General features: G+C 43.2%; 1 pseudogene; it reads right to left on the reverse strand.

Annotated features, from left to right (window-relative positions):
• On the reverse strand, positions 1-2,174 carry LOC123157022 (probable jasmonic acid carboxyl methyltransferase 2; annotated as a pseudogene).
• Positions 2,175-18,977: the final 16,803 nt, after the last annotated feature.

Genomic DNA, 18,977 nt, shown 5'->3' on the forward strand with positions numbered 1-18,977 from the left:
TCAAAGTAAGCAATAGTACGATCTCACCAAATGTATCTTCAGGCACCTAGCCTTTGCGAGGGATACAGCCAGCATAGCTCGAGATGTTCTGGCACGCTCCTCTTGCAAGCTCCCATCTAGGCTCCAATACAGCTCCGCAGCCATCGCAAATTCATCCATAATATTTCCGAAATGTTGGACTATTATTGGCTCAAATAAGGCTCTTAGATTGTTCACAAACCTGGTTGGGGTGCTCAGGGTGGCGGTCATGTCTGTTCTAGGGGCGTGCACCTGCATCTCCCTGATCGAAAAAGAGCCCTCTGCCTTGATGATCTCCCTCAGCTCTTCGATGGAAGGTCCATACAACGGCACATAGAAAGAATCAAACTTTGCTTTGTCGATCACACCCTGCCAATCATATCATAGACCATGCGGTGAGATAATGGCACACTGGATCGCAAGAGAAAAAGGTGTTATGCTAGAAACGTACCTCTGCGACCAGGACACTCAGGATCTGAGCTACAATTCCCGGGAAAAGAATGAATTTGGAGGCAATCGCGTTAGAACGCGTCCCTACCAGGGAAATAACCATTCGGCCTCCTGAGACCAATTCCTTGGCTCTCAGCTCCAAGAAAAGTGAGAAATCTTTCCTGAATTGTTGTGCATAGGCCTCGCGGACCATAGGGAACCTTTCACGCCTAGCATGTTCATCAATGTCGAATGCTGGGATGTGGTTCCTTGTTAGATCTTCAGGAGCCTGTGTAAAGGTAAGATTTTGCTTACGATACCCACAATTAATTCAATTGGATCAAATTATCGAGCTCACACCTTTGAGAGCCAATGCAAGCTGTTGGACGAGCAGACAAGATGCAAGGAGTCACTAGTGAACAGTCGCTCGTAAAACGGCCCCGGTGTGACACCAGTCACAACAATAGTCTTCTTGCTTTGATGGAGCGTGACCAAGCTCTTCACCACCGTGTTGAAGTCGTTGTCAGGCTAGTCGTTTAGTAGCACACACACTTCCGGTGGTGGTTGGTTTATCGGAAGGCAGTGGTTGTGGATGGCGTCGATGGCAGTTGATATCAGCGCTAGCGCATTTGGGCCAGAGGAGCAGTCCACGTCCATGATGATCATCTTTCCATGCAACAAGGTGTTGGTGTTGCTGCATAAGTCAGTGATGGCCGCGTCTATCAGAGGCTTCATCCTGTTTTGCTCAGCATTCTGCAATCAGGCTGTGGTCTTTAGAAAATATAGTCTAACATTTTTGTTAAATGGTGTGCTAATTAGCCCCTTGGCTCAGTAGGTTGCATATTCCTTTTATCTGCAATTTCCAAATTCTCCATAGTACTCCCTCCATCCCATAATATAAGAGCGTTTTTTATACTAGTGTAGCGTAAAAAACGCTCTTATATTATGGGACGGAGGGAGTAGTTTCCAGTGACTTACTCTTCATCGGCACATAATTACTACTCCTTTCATGTGTTTAATTCATTCATGATGCAGAGAGGGAAAGAGTTTAATATCCAATAACAAATGCAACAAGGTGCAAAAGGACACATATAGCGGAAATACCCAATGGGTCTCGGGTCCCATTGCACCCAATCTTAAAGTAATCATTTAGAAATTGTAATAAATATCAAAACATCCAGAAACATTTTGGAAACAAACTTGATCTAGTGTGACTTCCGTGGACTCTGGAACAAAAAAAACGAGTTCAAAAAAGTGTGAATAGTAGTATTTATACAGTGTCAAAAATAATTCACCTACAATACCATGGAAGTCATTTGTTCACAAAACTTTTCACACAAGTATAACACTATAGCATTCTTGTTTCCAAGACATTTCAGCAATTTTTGACTAATTTTGCGGGAAAAGAAAAAACAATCCGGTTGCATTTGCACCCGAGACCCAAAGATCCACGTACCAAACAAATAGTTTACCCAATCATATCCATCCCGATTTCTTATCTATGTATTATTATTTATTTGCTTGCATGGATTTCTTATCTAGGGTTGCTCTTCTCTTTTGAACTCTAAGTAATATAAGCTGTATATAACATGAACAAGTTCAGTTTAGGAAGCGAAATGTCAAAGAAACTGTCATCAGAATCACCCAATTAATCGAGAGAGAAGATCAGGTACCACCTGAAAACTGGAGTTGCGTGCATAGCTTGTTTCGCCGTGCGCTGGATTCATATGAATAGCCTGTATGAAGGCCATGGCTTTGCTTGGAGGAAGCTAGGCTGATACAAGTTTGATGGAATCTGCAAACACGTAGGTACTAACAATGAAGTAGCACCTTCACTGTAGCCATTGGTATGGTGCTGACAACGTCGTTGCACCTAAATCACAAGGACTTTTCAGAAATTCTAGAGTAGCATATCCATAGATACAATCTTTTCATTTAGAGAGGTATATATTGTGTTTCTTTTTATTTACAGTGACAGTCGTTAAATTTTCTTCACTGCTTATGCAGAGTAATCTTAAGAATTGCTATTGTGCAAAGACGCACAATGACAAATAAACCTTCCAAGGAAATATAATAAGCCGCGAATCAACCTGTGGTTGGATGGTGCTCGCATTATTCCTGGATTTATTTCAGGATTTCAAATATTGGTGCTCACATTATTCCAGGATTTATTTCAGGATTTCAGGCGATGCCCTTTCAATGGAAGGAGATGTTCCCATGGACGCCTACGGGGTATATGAGCGTTTGCGTCTGTACTGTGTTAAAAAATATATAATAAACCATGCCTAGAGTACATATGTGGGAATTAAATCAGCTTTTTTAACTCAATTAAATCTACTTTTTGAATAATCCAAAGATTGCTAACCACGTCTGCCATGTGATAAAATCTAGTTTTAATTCCACTTTTTACCAAGTTTTTACAACAGATGGAAAGTCTCAGTCTTATGGTTTCAAACCATGAGTTCCTATGACGCCACTCTTGGCAAACCTGAAGGGCCGGGGAGTATGATGCCCAACAGGAACAAGCTTTTCATAAAATGGATACTCTGTTTAAGGCTACTCTCTTGAGTGTTCTTGGTGAGAACATAGTTGATGCTTATGCATCAATTGATAATGGAAAAGATATGTGGGACGCGCTCGAGGCCAAGTTTGGGGTCTCGGATACTGGCACTGAGCTGTACATCATGGAGCAATTCTATGATTACAGGATGACTGAAGAGCGCTCCGTGGTTGAGCAAGCTCATGAGATACAGTCATTTGCTAGAGAACTTGAGCACTTCAGTTGTATGCTACCGGACAAGTTTGTTGCCGGAGGTATCATCACTAAGCTTCCTCCTTCGTGGAGGAACTTTGCTACCTTACTAAAGCATAAGAGGCAGGAGTTTTCCGTTCCGGATCTCATTGGTACTCTTGATGTGGAAGAAAGGGCGAGAGCAAAGGACATACGTGCTCGAGGTATTGAGGGAGGATCTAGTGCCAATCTGGTACAGAAGAAGAACTTCCAGCCCCACAAGTTCAAGAACAAGGGCAAGTTTGATGATAAAGCAAAGTTTGATGGGAAGAACAAGGCTATGCAGCACACGAACTTCAAGAAGAAGAATGACAAGAAAAAGGAGTTTGTCATGTGTGTGGAGATCCTGATCATTGGGCTCCTAGTTGCCCTAATCGCTATGACAAGCGTCATCCTGGGAAAGGCGGCAAGACCGCTAATGTTGTCATTGGAGACACTGACATGAAGGATGCTGGGTATGGTATATTTCCCACTATTCTTTCAGTATGTCATTCTCCTGATTGGTTGATTGACACGGGTGCTAATGTGCATGTATGTGGTGATATTTCCATGTTTTCGTCTTATCAGACCGCAGGGACTTCCACCGTGCTGATGGGCAACGGTTCAAGTGCTTCTGTTCATGGTGTTGGCACGGTCGATCTGAAGTTTACTTCGAGGAAGATCGTGCGGCTGAAGAACGTGCATTATGTCCCCTCCGTCAATAAAAATCTTATTAGCGGATCTCTTCTGTGTAGAGATGGCTACAAGCTTGTCTTTGAGTCGAATAAATTTGTAATATCCAAGTATGGAACCTTTGTTGGTAAAGGCTATGAGTCAGGAGGCCTGTTTCGTTTATCCTTATCAGACGTTTGCAATAAAGTTGTTAATCATATTTGCAACAATAGTGAATCAAATGTGTGGCATTCACGTCTTTGTCATGTTAACTTTGGTTGCATGTCGCGACTAGCGAAATTGAACTTAATCCCTAGTTTCACCACTGTCAAGGGATCTAAGTGTCAAGTGTGTGTGCAAGCTAAGCAACCTCGTAAGTCTCATGTGACTGCGGAAACGAGAAATCTTGCACCACTAGAACTCATACATTCAGATCTATGTGAAATGAATGGTGTTTTGACAAAAGGTGGAAAGAACTATTTTATGACGTTAATTGATGACTCCACTAGATACTGCCATGGGTATCTTCTGAAATCTAAGGATGAGGCTTTGAACTATTTCAAGATCTATAAAGCTGAAGCAAAAACCAACTTGATCGAAAGATTAAGAGGCTTAGGTCCGATCGTGGTGGAGAGTATTTCTCAAATGAATTTGATTCCTTTTGTGCGGAACATGGTATAATCCATGAGAGGACGCCTCCCTATTCACCTCAGTCAAATGGGGTGGCCGAAAGAAAGAACCGTACTCTAACTGATCTGGTTAACGCCATGTTAGACACATCGGGTCTCTCCAAGGCATGGTGGGGGGAGGCGATATTGACAGCATGTCATGTCCTAAACCGAGTCCCCACAAAGAACAAAGAGATAACTCCATTCGAGGAATGGGGGAAGAAAAGGTTAAAGCTCTCTTATCTACGAACATGGGGTTGTTTGGCGAAAGTCAATGTGCCAATTCCAAAGAAGCGTAAGCTCGGACCAAAGACTGTGGATTGTGTTTTCCTGGGATATGCTTTTCATAGCATTGGTTATAGATACTTGGTTATAAAATCTGATGTACCTGACATGCATGTCGGTACGATCATGGAGTCGAATGATGCGACTTTCTTTGAAGATATCTTTCCCATGAAGGATATGGCTACCTCATCTAATCAGGAGATGCCTAGTTCATCGAATCAGGAACCAGTTACAATTACTGAACCTGCCATTTCGATGGAACACTTTGAAAATCCTGTGGAGGAGAATAATGAAGTTCCTACTAGGAGCAAAAGACAGAGGACTGCAAAGTCATTTGGTGATGATTTTCTTGTATATCTCATAGATGACACTCCCAGTTCTATTTCAGAGGCCTATGCATCTGAAGATGCTAACTACTGGAAGGAAGCAGTCCGTAGTGAGATGGATTCCATCTTGGCAAATGAAACTTGGGAGATCACTGATCGTCCTTATGGGTGCAAACCTATAGGGTGCAAATGGGTATTCAAGAAGAAACTTAGGCCTGATGGTAATATTGAGAAATACAAGGCACGTCTCGTTGCCAAGGGTTATACCCAAAAGGAAGGTGAAGACTTTTTTGATACTTACTCACCTGTGGCCCGACTGACCACTATTCGAGTACTACTTTCTAGCGGCCTCACATGGTCTTCTCGTTCATCAAATGGATGTTAAGACTGCTTTCCTAAATGGAGAGTTGGATGAAGAAATTTACATGGAACAACCAGATGGGTTTGTAGTAGATGGTCAGGAAGGAAAAGTGTGCAAGTTGCTGAAGTCTTTGTATGGACTCAAGCAAGCACCCAAACAGTGGCATGAGAAGTTTAAAAGAACCTTAACAACTGCAGGCTTTGTTGTAAACGGAGCTGACAAATGTGTGTACTATCGCCATGGTGGGGGCGAGGGAGTTATCCTTTGCTTGTATGTTGACGACATACAGATTTTCGGAACAAATCTGAATGTTATTAAGGAGGTCAAGGATTTCCTATCTCGCTATTTTGAGATGAAGGATTTAGGAGTGGCTGATGTCATTCTGAACATCAAGTTGTTGAGAGACGATGATGGTGGGATTACATTGCTTCAATCTCACTATGTGGAAAAGATCTTGAGTCGCTTTGGCTACAGTGATTGCAAGCCCTCTCCAACACCATATGATGCTAGTGTGTTGCTTCGAAAGAATCGAAGAATTGCTAGAGACCAATTGAAATATTCTCAGATTATTGGCTCGCTTATGTACTTAGCCAGTGCTACAAGACCTGACATCTCTTTTGCTGTTAGCAAACTGAGTCGGTTTGTCTCAAAACCAGGAGATGTGCATTGGAAAGCTCTAGAGAGAGTTTTGCGTTATTTGAAAGGCACTGCGAATTATGAAATTCACTACAATGGGTACCCAAAGGTGCTTGAAGGGTATAGTGACTCAAACTGGATCTCAGATGCTGATGAGTTAAAGGCCACGAGCGGATATGTATTCACTCGTGGAGGTGGCGCTGTTTCTGTTGGGGATCGTAGCAGAAATTAAAAAATTTCTACGCATCACCAAGATCAATCTATGGAGTCATCTAGCAACGAGAGAGAGGAGTGCATCTACATACCCTTGTAGATCGCGAGCGGAAGCATTCAAGTGAACGGGGTTGATGGAGTCGTACTCGTCGTGATCCAAATCACCGATGACCGAGCGCCGAACGGGCAGCACCTCCGCGTTCAACACACGTACGGAGCAGCAACGTCTCCTCCTTCTTGATCCAGCAAGGGGGAAGGAGAGGTTGATGGAGATCCAGCAGCACGACGGCGTGGTGGTGGAAGCAGCGGGGATCTCGGCAGGGCTTCGCCAAGCTCAGCGAGAGGGAGAGGTGTCACGGGAGGGAGAGGGAGGCGCCAGGGGCTGTGGTGCGGCTGCCCTCCCTCCCCCCTCCTATATATAGGCCCCCTGGGGGGGCGCCGGCCCTAGGAGATCTGATCTCCAAGGGGGGCGGCGGCCAAGGGGGTGGCTTCACCCCCAAGCCAAGTGGGAGGCGCCCCCACCCCTAGGGTTTCCAACCCTAGGCGCAGGGGAGGCCCAAGGGGGGGCGCACCAGCCCACCAGGGGCTGGTTCCCCTCCCACTTCAGCCCATGGGGCCCTCCGAGATAGGTGGCCCCACCCGGTGGTCCCGGTACAATACCGGTGACCCCCGAAACTTTCCCGGTGGCCGAAACTGGACTTCCTATATACAATTCTTCACCTCCGGACCATTCCGGAACTCCTCGTGACGTTCGGGATCTCATCCGGCACTCCGAACAACTTTCGGGTTACCGCATACTAATATCTCTACAACCCTAGCGTCACCAGACCTTAAGTGTGTAGACCCTACGGGTTCGGGAGACATGGAGACATGACCGAGACGACTCTCCGGTCAATAACCAACAGCGGGATCTGGATACCCATGTTGGCTCCCACATGTTCCACGATGATCTCTCGGATGAACCACGATGTCGAGGATTCAATCAATCCCGTATACAATTCCCTTTGTCAATCGGTACGTTACTTGCCCGAGATTCGATCGTCGGTATCCCAATACCTTGTTCAATCTCGTTACCGGCAAGTCACTTTACTCATACCGTAATGCATGATCTCGTGACCAAACACTTGGTCACATTGAGCTCATTATGATGATGCATTACCGAGTGGGCCCAGAGATACCTCTCCGTCATACGGAGTGACAAATCCCAGTCTCGATCCGTGCCAACCCAACAGACACTTTCAGAGATACCTGTAGTGTACCTTTATAGTCACCCAGTTACGTTGTGACGTTTGGTACACCCAAAGCACTCCTACGGCATCCGGGAGTTACACGATCTCATGGTCTAAGGAAATGATACTTGACATTGAAAAAGCTCTAGCAAACGAACTACACGATCTTTGTACTATGCTTAGGATTGGGTCTTGTCCATCACATCATTCTCCTAATGATGTGATCCCGTTATCAATGACATCCAATGTCCATAGTCAGGAAACCATGACTATCTGTTGATCAACGAGCTAGTCAACTAGAGGCTCACTAGGGACATGCTGTGGTCTATGTATTCACACATGTATTACGATTTCCGGATAACACAATTATAGCATGAACAATAGACAATTATCATGAACAAGGAAATATAATAATAACCATTTTATTATTGCCTCTAGGGCATATTTCCAACAGTTTCTTGGAAGTCTTGCAAGCAGACCATCTTAACAAGGTCAATAATGGAAGCAGAACTCACAGCACTAGATACAGCTACGGTCCAAGCAGATTGGCTTCGCCATCTCTTGAATAACTTGTCGGTTGTTGAGAAACCTGTACCGGGTATCCTTATGAACTGTGACAATCAAACTGTAATCACGAAAGTGAGTAGCTCAAAGGATAACATGAAGTCATCAAGACACGTTCAGAGAAGGTTAAAGTCTGTCAGAAAAATGAAAAACTCTAGAGTTATGGCATTGGATTATATCCAAACGTCTAAGAATCTGGCAGATCCTTTTACTAAGGGTCTATCACGTAATATGATAGATAATGCATCGAGGGAGATGGATATGAGACCCACAATATGAGTTGTTCACAGTGGTAACCTATTCTTTGTGATCGGAGATCCCGTGAATTAGATGTGGAAGACAAGCTGTTGGTCAACTGAGAGGAGAGTATCCTTACTATTGACAATACCACTCCATGAAGATGCAATGCTCTCCTAATCTGCATGGCAGGTTGATGTATATCTTAATGTGTTCTAAGTGGCTCTTTTAAGCAGAGATGTTGTCCTGCAGAACATCTTTTGAAGAACACACCTATATGAGTCTGATTGTTAAACGTCGCAATCTATGAGAGTAGGGTTCTCTCTAGTAAACTCATGAAAGGTCTCGGAGTATGACGCATAAGCTCCACCCGCGGGGAAGACCCACGGTAGCCAAGTATCGGTCAAGGCTTTGTGTGAAGCTAGATTCGCAGAAAACTTGCAGTTCAAGGCCCAGTCCACTGTTCAAGTTGCTTACTAGTGTAGCATAGAGTTCTAGGTGGAAGTTCAACTTAACAGTCTCCACTGCAATACCGGTATATAAAACAGTATTTTGGAACTAAAGGCAAATTCTATGTGCCTCTAGGATATGGTGGGGGATTGCTGGAATTTTATCTATTTATGGGCCAGCCCAATAACAATTTCAGAAATTCCTAATAAATCCTAGAGGCCCACGCAGCCCATTCGTGCAAGGCAAGAGGTGGAATTAAAGTTTAGTCTCACATTGCTAGTTTTGAGGGAGTTGGATCTCTTTATAAGGGAGGCTCTTTCCCCACATGTATGAGGATGAGAACAAGAGGGACATCCACGCGCGATCCTCCTCCGCCGCCCGCCTTGCCACGCCACGCCACGCCTCGCCTCGTCACGACGCGACGCGACACAGGTTGCGGGAATGAGCCGAGCCGATGTCTAAATTTTTGCCACGCACGACGGGCTGTAGTGGAGATTGAATATGAACGGCGCAACTCTTTGCCTGCTGCCTATTCGTTTCGTCTCCCTCGTTCCCTTCAGCTCCCGTCGCCCTCTCATCTTCTTCTCTTGCGCCTATAAAAGGGAGGTCGCTCCTCCCAGAGAGACGCACCAGAACAACACAACCCTCTTGCCTCCAAGTTTCTGAGCTACTGCTACGATCTTCCCCATCCCGGCTTGCGGCATGCACCGCATGTCGGGACAATAGGCCTCCGAAACCGCACCTTTTGAGTCTTGTACGGGAGAAGGGTGATAAGGTTTTTGGGGAGCGCTTCGCGCGACTACTGACTTCTTCGTCACGGATGCCCCGGACTCCGACGACTACTTCCCTGACGACGACTTCTTCCCCGACGTGGACAACCTCCTCGACGACATGGCTGGTGAGGACAACGACCCCAAGTCCAACGCTTCTACTGGAGTTGTCCCGTACGTGTTCTTCCTCTTTCTGTTAGAGGCCCTACTACAGTTCCTTGTTCTAGTGTTTTCCCTAGATATGTTAGGCTCTGTTTCATATATGCAACTTACTATATTGTCTGCTCTAGATATGTTTAGTTACAGTTCCTATATGAAGATGTTGTTTACCTTCTCTTTATAAAATTGCATGACTTGTTTTTTCACTGCTATACTAGTCGTGCTTTATCTAGTATTTCTGTTAATAAAATCATTCGGTAAATTGCTCATATTTCCAACACCATGCACAATAGCTGCTGGTATGGTGCTGACAACGTTGTTGTTTTTATTTATTTACAGTGACGGTCCTTAAGTTTTCTTCGGTGCTTATGCAGAGTAACCTTAAGAACTAATATGCACTACATATTTTATTTATTTGATATGAATACGCATTATATTTTAAAATGGAGAGAGTAGGACGGAAGTTTTTTTTAGAACAAGTAGGATGGAAGTGGGTTTTATATATTTAGACAAAGACGGAAGTGGGTGATTCTTTTGTTTTTTGCGAGGGGGGCTTTAAGGTGGGCCTAACCTGACACAGCATAGGGCCCAGGTCCAGTTAAAACACGACTTAGCACATCAGCGACTGCGTAAACGCTTCACGAAGGAGGAATTCGTCCCTCTCCATCCTCCCCTCTGTGACCTCTCCATGGCCGCCAAGAGGAAGCCCGCCAGGTCACCGGCGGCGGCGGCGCCGAATGCGAAGGCGTAGGCGAAGGAAGACGACGCGTAGGGCCTCTTCTCCTCGCGCTCCTTCGCTGAACCCACACTCTGCGCCCACCTCCAAGGTCCCTCCCCCCTCTCCCTCTCTGATTCCCCATGATTTGGTAGTCCCCTGGGGGAACTAGGAGCTCACCCCCTGATCTCGTCCAGGTACCTTTTGAGAAAAATCTATACAACTGATTTTCATATTTCCAATCTGAATTATCAAAAGACATGAATTGAAGTAGAAGTTTAAACTCCATTTATTTGTGATATGTGAATATTAGTGCATTCTATTGGATTCCTGTTATGTTAATTACAATTGCCGTCTACGAATCAGAAATTACAATCCTCTCATCTTCCAAATCACCAGTTTTGAGACATATTCAGCGCAATGATCTTCTTTACAGCAAGACAGGGTGCCTATCAAACAGATACTCTGAAGGCTTCGGGGAAGCTCTCCGAGCTTTCTCCGCCAGCATTGCAAGGCCGCTAGGTTTGACTTCAGAAACTTTTTATTCGGATTCCCTAACGTAAGACATGATGGTCTACTCTCAAGATCCCAAAGTCCGCAGCTAAGGAAAGCCCCTTCTTCATCAGATCAAGAAAGTACGGGTGTCTTTCGAAGATTGTGTCTAGGTGTAGTATTTCCGCTAATCTCATGTCTTGAAGGCCCAATACAGTTTATCCATCCGAAATAAAAAAGAACGATACAAGCAGAGTATTTCAGTCGCCTTTTAAGTTCACTATACAAAACAATGACCAGGTACACATAGTTAATATTCGTTTAAAAGAACACCAGATTCAGTTTTTCACACCAGATTCACTTGAAAAATTGTTCGAATCTTACTGCCATCATATGTTTCATCAGGTTTCCATTTAGATATAGCATAAAGTACTCTCCCTTTCCATCCTTGTAGCAGCCAACCGCGATATTCAACAGCAAATAATTCCTCATGCCAAAACTTGTTTTCATAAATACTATTATCCTTAAGATGGCTAGATCGACAGGAAGCTGCTGGAACCCGGCCTTGAGGCACCTTGCGTGCCACTGCCAGTAACTTTCTGGTCTCTCAGTTCTTTCTACACCCTCACATGCTATGATGTTAAGTGCATCCTTCCCAAATACCATCCTCTCAATCATCTTTCATTGCAAAGTTGTTTGCAAGTTTTGAAATGTTTTTAATTTCTTTCTTCTTAAAGGGTTTCATTCATTCTTAGAAAACTTCATTATTTTTTTTTATTTTTTTTTGTTCTGAAATGGTAAAACCAATCCCATGAATTCATTCTTCCATAGAAAGCTTCGTGTTATTAGTATTATTATTATTATTTTGTTTTAGTTTTTATTTAATTTTCTGAATTTTTTAGTTTCCATTTTATTTTATTTTGTAAAGCTAATAACAATCTCTACTCCTAATGGAGCAGTTGGTAGTCTCCGTTCCGGGTTTATTTTCGTCCCACCATTTTCGTCCGGTTTTTTTCCGTCCTCACTCCCACCCCTGACTTATCCACCAGAAACCGAAAAAACCTCCTCCTGAGGCCCCAACCCGCACCCATCCACGTACCAAAAAAAAAGACCTATGAAGGTTAACCAACGAAAAAAGACCTACCAAGATTAACCAGCGAAAAAAAAACCTAATGAAGGAGTTGGTAGTCTGGTACGGTTTATTTTCAACACTTTCCTAATGACAAAAGATCACGGATCTAACTTTCCTAGCTTAGCCAAATCAACGAATCTCTTTCATAAATGCAATTTGCTTTAGGAAACAAATAATAGATTCTTTCCTACCTTAGCCAAATCAACGGATCTCTTCCATTAATGCAATTTGCTTTAGGAAACAAATAATAGATTCTTTCCTACCTTAACCAAATCAGTGAATTTCTCTCATTAATGCAATTTGCTTTAGGAAATAAATAATAGATTTTCAGGAAACAAATAATGGATTTAATACGGTTTATTTTCAACACTTTCCTAATGACAAAAGATCACGGATCTAACTTTCCTAGCTTAGCCAAATCAACGAATCTCTTTCATAAATGCAATTTGCTTTAGGAAACAAATGATAGATTCTTTCCTACCTTAGCCAAATCAACGGATCTCTTCCATTAATGCAATTTGCTTTAGGAAACAAATAATAGATTCTTTCCTACCTTAACCAAATCAGTGAATTTCTCTCATTAATGCAATTTGCTTTAGGAAATAAATAATAGATTTTGAGGAAACAAATAATGGATTTAAAGAAATTCATAGGTAAACCATCTCTACTACTTATTAAAGAAGAAAACATGTACATCGCTAAGTGTACCCAGCCTAACGTACACATAACAACATAGCTCAATTATAACCACACGATCAGAATCACTTAATTTAATCTAATCCAGAGCCAAAAACGCGCTTAGCAATTTACCTGGGCGGACGAAAACTCTGCCGTACCAAACGTTCCGCGCGCCCCGCGTCGACCCCGGTACATCGTTTCCTAATCCAAGGAAAGGAAAACACAATCCGATATCGAAAGATCCCTGAATGCAGGTGAGCGACGCGGTCAACACGGGGAGGCGGCGGCATCTCGAGGGAACGGTGATGGCCAAGTTGTGGGCTCCGGCGGGGCTGCTGTGGATCTGGCGGATGGCAGCAGGATCGGGTCGACGACGGACGGCTCCGGCGAGAGTCGGAGGGACGACGGCGGCGGCTGAGCTCCTCCATGGCCTGCTGCGGTTCCAGGGAGAACAGAAGGAAGGGAGGGGAGGAAGGGCACGGCCAGCAGGCTCTCACCTCTCTTACCTCCATGCCGCCGTCGACACGACCCCCGAGCCTAGACCACGACCCATGCGACGGGACCCCGCTGATGCCGGCGGCGGTGCCGGGTTCCATGATCTATTCGACTTCATGTGTCGAATCATCAAGTCCGCACCAGCACTCCGCCGGGCCCCTCAGTGGGATCGGCGTCCGTATCAGCTCCTGCCTCTGCAAGTCAAGGGGTAGGCTGCTCGATCGCATCTCCAAGAGTCCCTCGCCGCCACAACGCCTGCAGTCGCGGACGGCCGTACCTGTCGACGGGAGCGGCTGAGCAGGGGACATCCCGCCGATCCGATGGCGGAAGGGCGAGATAATGGGCAAGTCTACCTCGGGTTGAATCTGGACACCAGCGAGCTCCTTGCAGTAAACCAGGTGCTGGACTTTTGCGTTTTGTTTATCAGGTTTGCACTGTGTGAATCACGCCGGTCCGGCTCTCACCCCTCTCTGACCTCCATGCCGCAGTTGGGCGCTCCTCCGAAACAAGATTATCGCGTCCAGGTATACAGTCCGCCACAAAACTCTCCCGTGCAGTGGGCGTACAGAAGGTACCTTCCTCTCCTGATTTTGTATATGGCAGTGTAGTACTATGTGGTTAACTGAAAACGAAGAGTAAGCAAATTAGTTCCTGTCAGAACAACTGTAGCCGGCATCGCCGCCGTCGCTTATGGAGCTCCACACCATTCCCCAATTGTACGAGAGCATGTTCAATCTTCGCCATTCTATACTATGTGCAAATGGTCAACTCTTTTCCAAACAAGAAGATATGAGGATTAGGCATATATGCCCCATAAGGTAGCTATATTCATGTGTTGTAGTGTGGATTATGGTCACGCTCTGTCTTGGACTGCAGATAGCTAGGTTAACAAAAATGGATACTCTGCATATTTTCTGAATTTTTAGTAAGGTCTACATGAATAAGGTTAGCAGTAGTTCTGACTTGGGGCACTGGTTAATTCTTCACATGCAGGAACGTGGAGAGATGGTGGGCTCCAAGCCCATGGTGATTTTATTGTGCTTGCAGCTTGAGATGTACTTGGTCCAAATGAAAATCATCATTTTGAAGGGTTAGTAGATGATGCTCAATGCCATAAACCTGCACCGATCGTCACTCATGTCATCTCATAGAAGTCTATTGAATTTTAATTAACTTTTGCTGTATGCTATCCATGATGTAAGTGGAGATAGGAAGTTCCAAAAAAATCCTGCACAATGGGGATGTGCACCAATGATTTGACAGGATAAGATGTTTGTGAAGTATGAAAAATTATGACCTAAGCAAAACTTTTATTTACATATATTCATACATACTTTGAATTTTAGAAACATGTATTGCACGTATATAGTTAGATCTTAATTTTGTTTATTATTCAAAATGCTTGTACCCACTAGATTTCATTTTTTTACCTTGAAGGAGTATTATATTACTATTATTTGGAATCCACCTTGATCCTCCACTTCTATTTTTCCTAGGCAACTTCGCATGGAATTAGGATCACTTAATAAGGTTCTGGTTTCTTTTTCAAATTCACTTGCTTTATGCATGAACCTATTATAGATTTGTTGGTGTTGATTTGCAGTAAGAGCAAATGTAATATTGTTCTCATCAATTTCTTTCATAGCATGTGTAATGCGTTATAACATCAGTTTCATTGGATTGGAAAAGGTGATAAACATGCAACCATTCTTACTCGATGATATGAATACTTCAGGAGCAATGGTGGCATTTGTTTGCACATTAGTATTCCATTATGTAGTAAAGGATATGGTCTGGTAGTCATTCTTTATCGTTATAGTTATTGTCAAATGGTGGAATATTGCTGCCTAGCAGCTCTGGTTCATGTGTGTGTGAAAAACAATGTAAAATCATTTTTGTTGCTGTAGAATCTCATGAGTCGTATGAAAAAGAAGGCTAGGATATTTATATTTTTTAATTGTTCAGCTGCTTGTGTTACAGATCTGGGCATACCTTTTGTTTGAGATAAATTTGGGCATAAATTGTCACAAATAAATGGGTGGCGTTGGGTCAAGGTTCAGGAACCCAGGGGCATCATGCTTCTTTTGAGCCACATGGGGAGAATTACATCCATGTATTAGAAAAACTAGGTGCCCGCTTAAACAGAAAAAATACAACTCTTGCTGACCGGGAGCTTCATGGTAGTGGCTAGAATTTAATCAGAGATCCATGTACAGGTTGATTGTTATGAAACCATGCGATGGAATCTTGATGTTGACAATGTCCAGAAATCTGATTCGTCAGAGACAAAATCCAACCTTAATTCCCCCATTCAGATCATGAAATATTGGGGTTAACAGTTTGCGATGTAAGATGGGTTGAGATCTGCTATACGTTAACTTTCTTTTGTTCAAATGTTTTCTTTTGTTTTGAAACCTTAATGTTTTCTGTTGTGGGGTGACAATGTCTGGGTTTATGCTAACAAGCAAGAAAAAGTTACATGCAATGAGTTCCCAATCTTGAAATATTGAAATATTGAAGCATATCTTGGAACGACGGAGTTCCCAATCTTCATGGTAGATGATGGGACACTGGATGCTGAAGTTGCTTATTGTCTCGCGTAGAACAATAGCATGTCCTTATTTTTTGCTATGTTTTGCCCATGTTGATTACGATGGCATTGTTTTGAACATTCTATCTGTGTTGATAAAAAAGGAGATGATTTGGTATGCCCTCCTTGCAGAGGATCGAGCCTGGTCGGTTGGTTCTTGGTTGGGTGTTGTTGAGACGATCCAAGCCACCAGCAATTCGAGCTTGTCTTCATGGTGTGTAATTATATTTAGGTAGACAAAATCCCCTGATGATAGCCCAAAAAGAAGATTCGGCGTGACATGGAGATAAAGTGTTGCGTGCGGCAGGAAAGAGACAAACATATTCAGAAATCCAAACCACCAGGATGACAGTTGCGAGATGGCGATTGGATGGTGCTGACACATCTTGCTAGCGAGGAGGCTGTTTGCCGAAATTGGACTTTGGATTGTTATAAAATTTCAGTTTAGACCAATTCTTGTTAAACATAACATGTTATTGTGACAACTATTATGAAAAAAATTGATTTAGATAATCAAAATGATGAAGAAATTCCTAAACTTACGTGCGCTGCACGTGCACCCTTTCCAATTTGAAGGGCTGCTTATCGGTTTTAAATCTTGAAGTTTGCACGGTCACTAATATGACCATGCTATTTTAGAGTGATAACCTTTATTTCAGGCAGTAATGAAACTTGAAATGCCAGTTGACTAACAGTAATAAACACCAAGAATACTGGTTGATGTTAATGGGAATTATGATTAGCGATGATTCATTTTATGCTCTGGTGGAACGGGTCAAGCCGGTTTGCGCGGTGAGTATTGTCCGTTACTTATTTTCATACTAACTACATATATTGTTTGTGCAGGATGGATATGAGTTGAGAAAGCAGTTTTTATTATACTTGCTACAGCATCGTGGGAATGAAGCTAAAGACAACTTTCCGTATATTGTGAAAGAATTTCTTAAGCGTATAACCTAGATATTAATAATTTTATAATAGATGTTTAGTTGGAACTCCATTAAGTTTGTTACATGGACATGCCGTTAATTTTTCTTTTTGGCAATTTACATTGCAAAAATGTACTTTAATTATTAAATAATTGTGTCTGTGTTATATTGTCCGTACGTGTGAAATTTAACATGCATTATCTTTATATAACTCTTGTAAACTATTTCAAGAGCCCGTGGCAACGCACGGGCATTGTACTAGTCTTACTAATCCATTACTTTTTAGGAAAAAACTCTTTTTTGCGGATATCTCACTATTATATATTTTTGAAAAGTTATAATACATTTTTGATATATAAGTATGTATATGTGTTGTATGCATTTATTAAAATAAATATACATGTGTGAGATTGCTCACATAAAATAAATAATTCATTTCTTCTTACATTTTATTTATTTTGCATAAATTCCACTCCTATATGCTTATTCTTGCATATTGTACAAATGCGCACTTTTTGTATAAATCATGTGCAATTTTTTAGTTATTTTGTGCATTAATAATTCATGCACTATTAGAAACTTCATTTTATGTGTTTGTCAACAGCTGTTGTTTTGCGTTGGCCCAAGAAGGGTTGTGGGCTTCTGTTGGTTCTGTATAAAAAAATGCTTAAGGCCCCGTTTGGTAGCTCAGTTTTTCTAAGTATTATAGGAATACTACAGTTTTCTCAATTACTACAGTTTTAATTTTTTTTTGCATACTAATTGGAGAGCTTTATTCATCGAAAAGCATTCATGGATGAGTCAGCCAATAGGCTGGTCACCAGGAAGCTTGGAGTATCATCTATCCAGCTATCTGTTACATCCAGTGCACAAGCACGCTTTGCACAAAGATGCGCAGGAAGATTAGCTGATCTACTTACATGTCGAACATCGAAAGATGTAAAGTAAGTACTGAGCTCTCCTATCTCATCTAATAAATAGGCCACAATAGAACGTGAATTATGGCGAGAGTTCCAAAGTCTCACCAACTCCAAGCAGTCTACTTCCATTATCACATGGGAGAAGCCTCGGAGAGTAGCAAAACGAACCCCATCACGTAAAGAGAGACCCTCCATAGTGAGAGGATCTGTGATCCCGGAATAAGGTTTGCACCACGCACCAAGCAAGGTCGAGGGAGATCGAGCAACACCACCAGCACCCCCTCGGCCCCCCTCAAGATTAAGTCCGCCATCTATGTTGATCTTGACAAAGCCCTCATCAGGCGGACGCCATCCAAATCCAGGCAAAACTTGTGCCTCTTTGCAAGGCAGATGAAGGAGCGCAATAGCCTCCTTTGTAGCCCGCATAGTAGACACCGGGTCCCTACCCTCTTCTCCATGCTTGATGCGATTCCTAGAATGCCAAATAAACCACATTATAGTTATGATCTTTGCTTGGTCCTCATAGGAGAAACTTGAGGAGCACGTAATGTCACGCGCCCAGGATTCCGCGTGAAGGTTGGGCAGCCGTAGACCAAACCACGCACATGCCTCTTCCCAGAAATTTTTAGCATGCGGGCAATGTACTAATGCATGCTTCAGATCCTCATCTGTTGCAAGACAAACTTTGCATTGCCGAGCATCCGTAATATGTCGATGATTGAGTGTTGCTTCATCAGGCAGAATCCCTCGAAGCACTCTCCACCAGAACACTCTAACTTTTGGGATAACATTCAACTTCCACAAGGCTTTCCACAACTGTTGATCACTCAATGAAGTTCCGGTAGCCGTCCCTCCCTCTAGAGCCAAACGCTTGTTCTGAGTCACAAGAGATCGGTACGCTGATTTAACAGTGTAGTTGCCTGTGTTTTCAAATGCCAAGCAATAAAATCATTGCCACCGCCTGACCGAATAGGTATGTTGAGAATGGCCGCAGCATCTGTGGCAGTGAAGTTACTTCTGACCAGATCCTGTCTCCACGACCAAGTATGAGGATCAATAAGCTCGGACACTAGCAAAATGTCAGTGTTCGTTGGTCGTGAAACAGGTGTCATGGTAATCGTCCCTGGAATCCATTTATCAGTCCAGATCAAGATCATACTGCCATCTCCAACACGGTTGATTAACCCTGTGCTGAGAGCTTTCTTCCCCACAATAATCGCCTTGCAAGTGGCAGAAGCC

Source organism: Triticum aestivum, chromosome 1D (genome assembly GCF_018294505.1).
Source record: "Triticum aestivum cultivar Chinese Spring chromosome 1D, IWGSC CS RefSeq v2.1, whole genome shotgun sequence".
NCBI lineage: Eukaryota > Viridiplantae > Streptophyta > Magnoliopsida > Poales > Poaceae > Triticum > Triticum aestivum.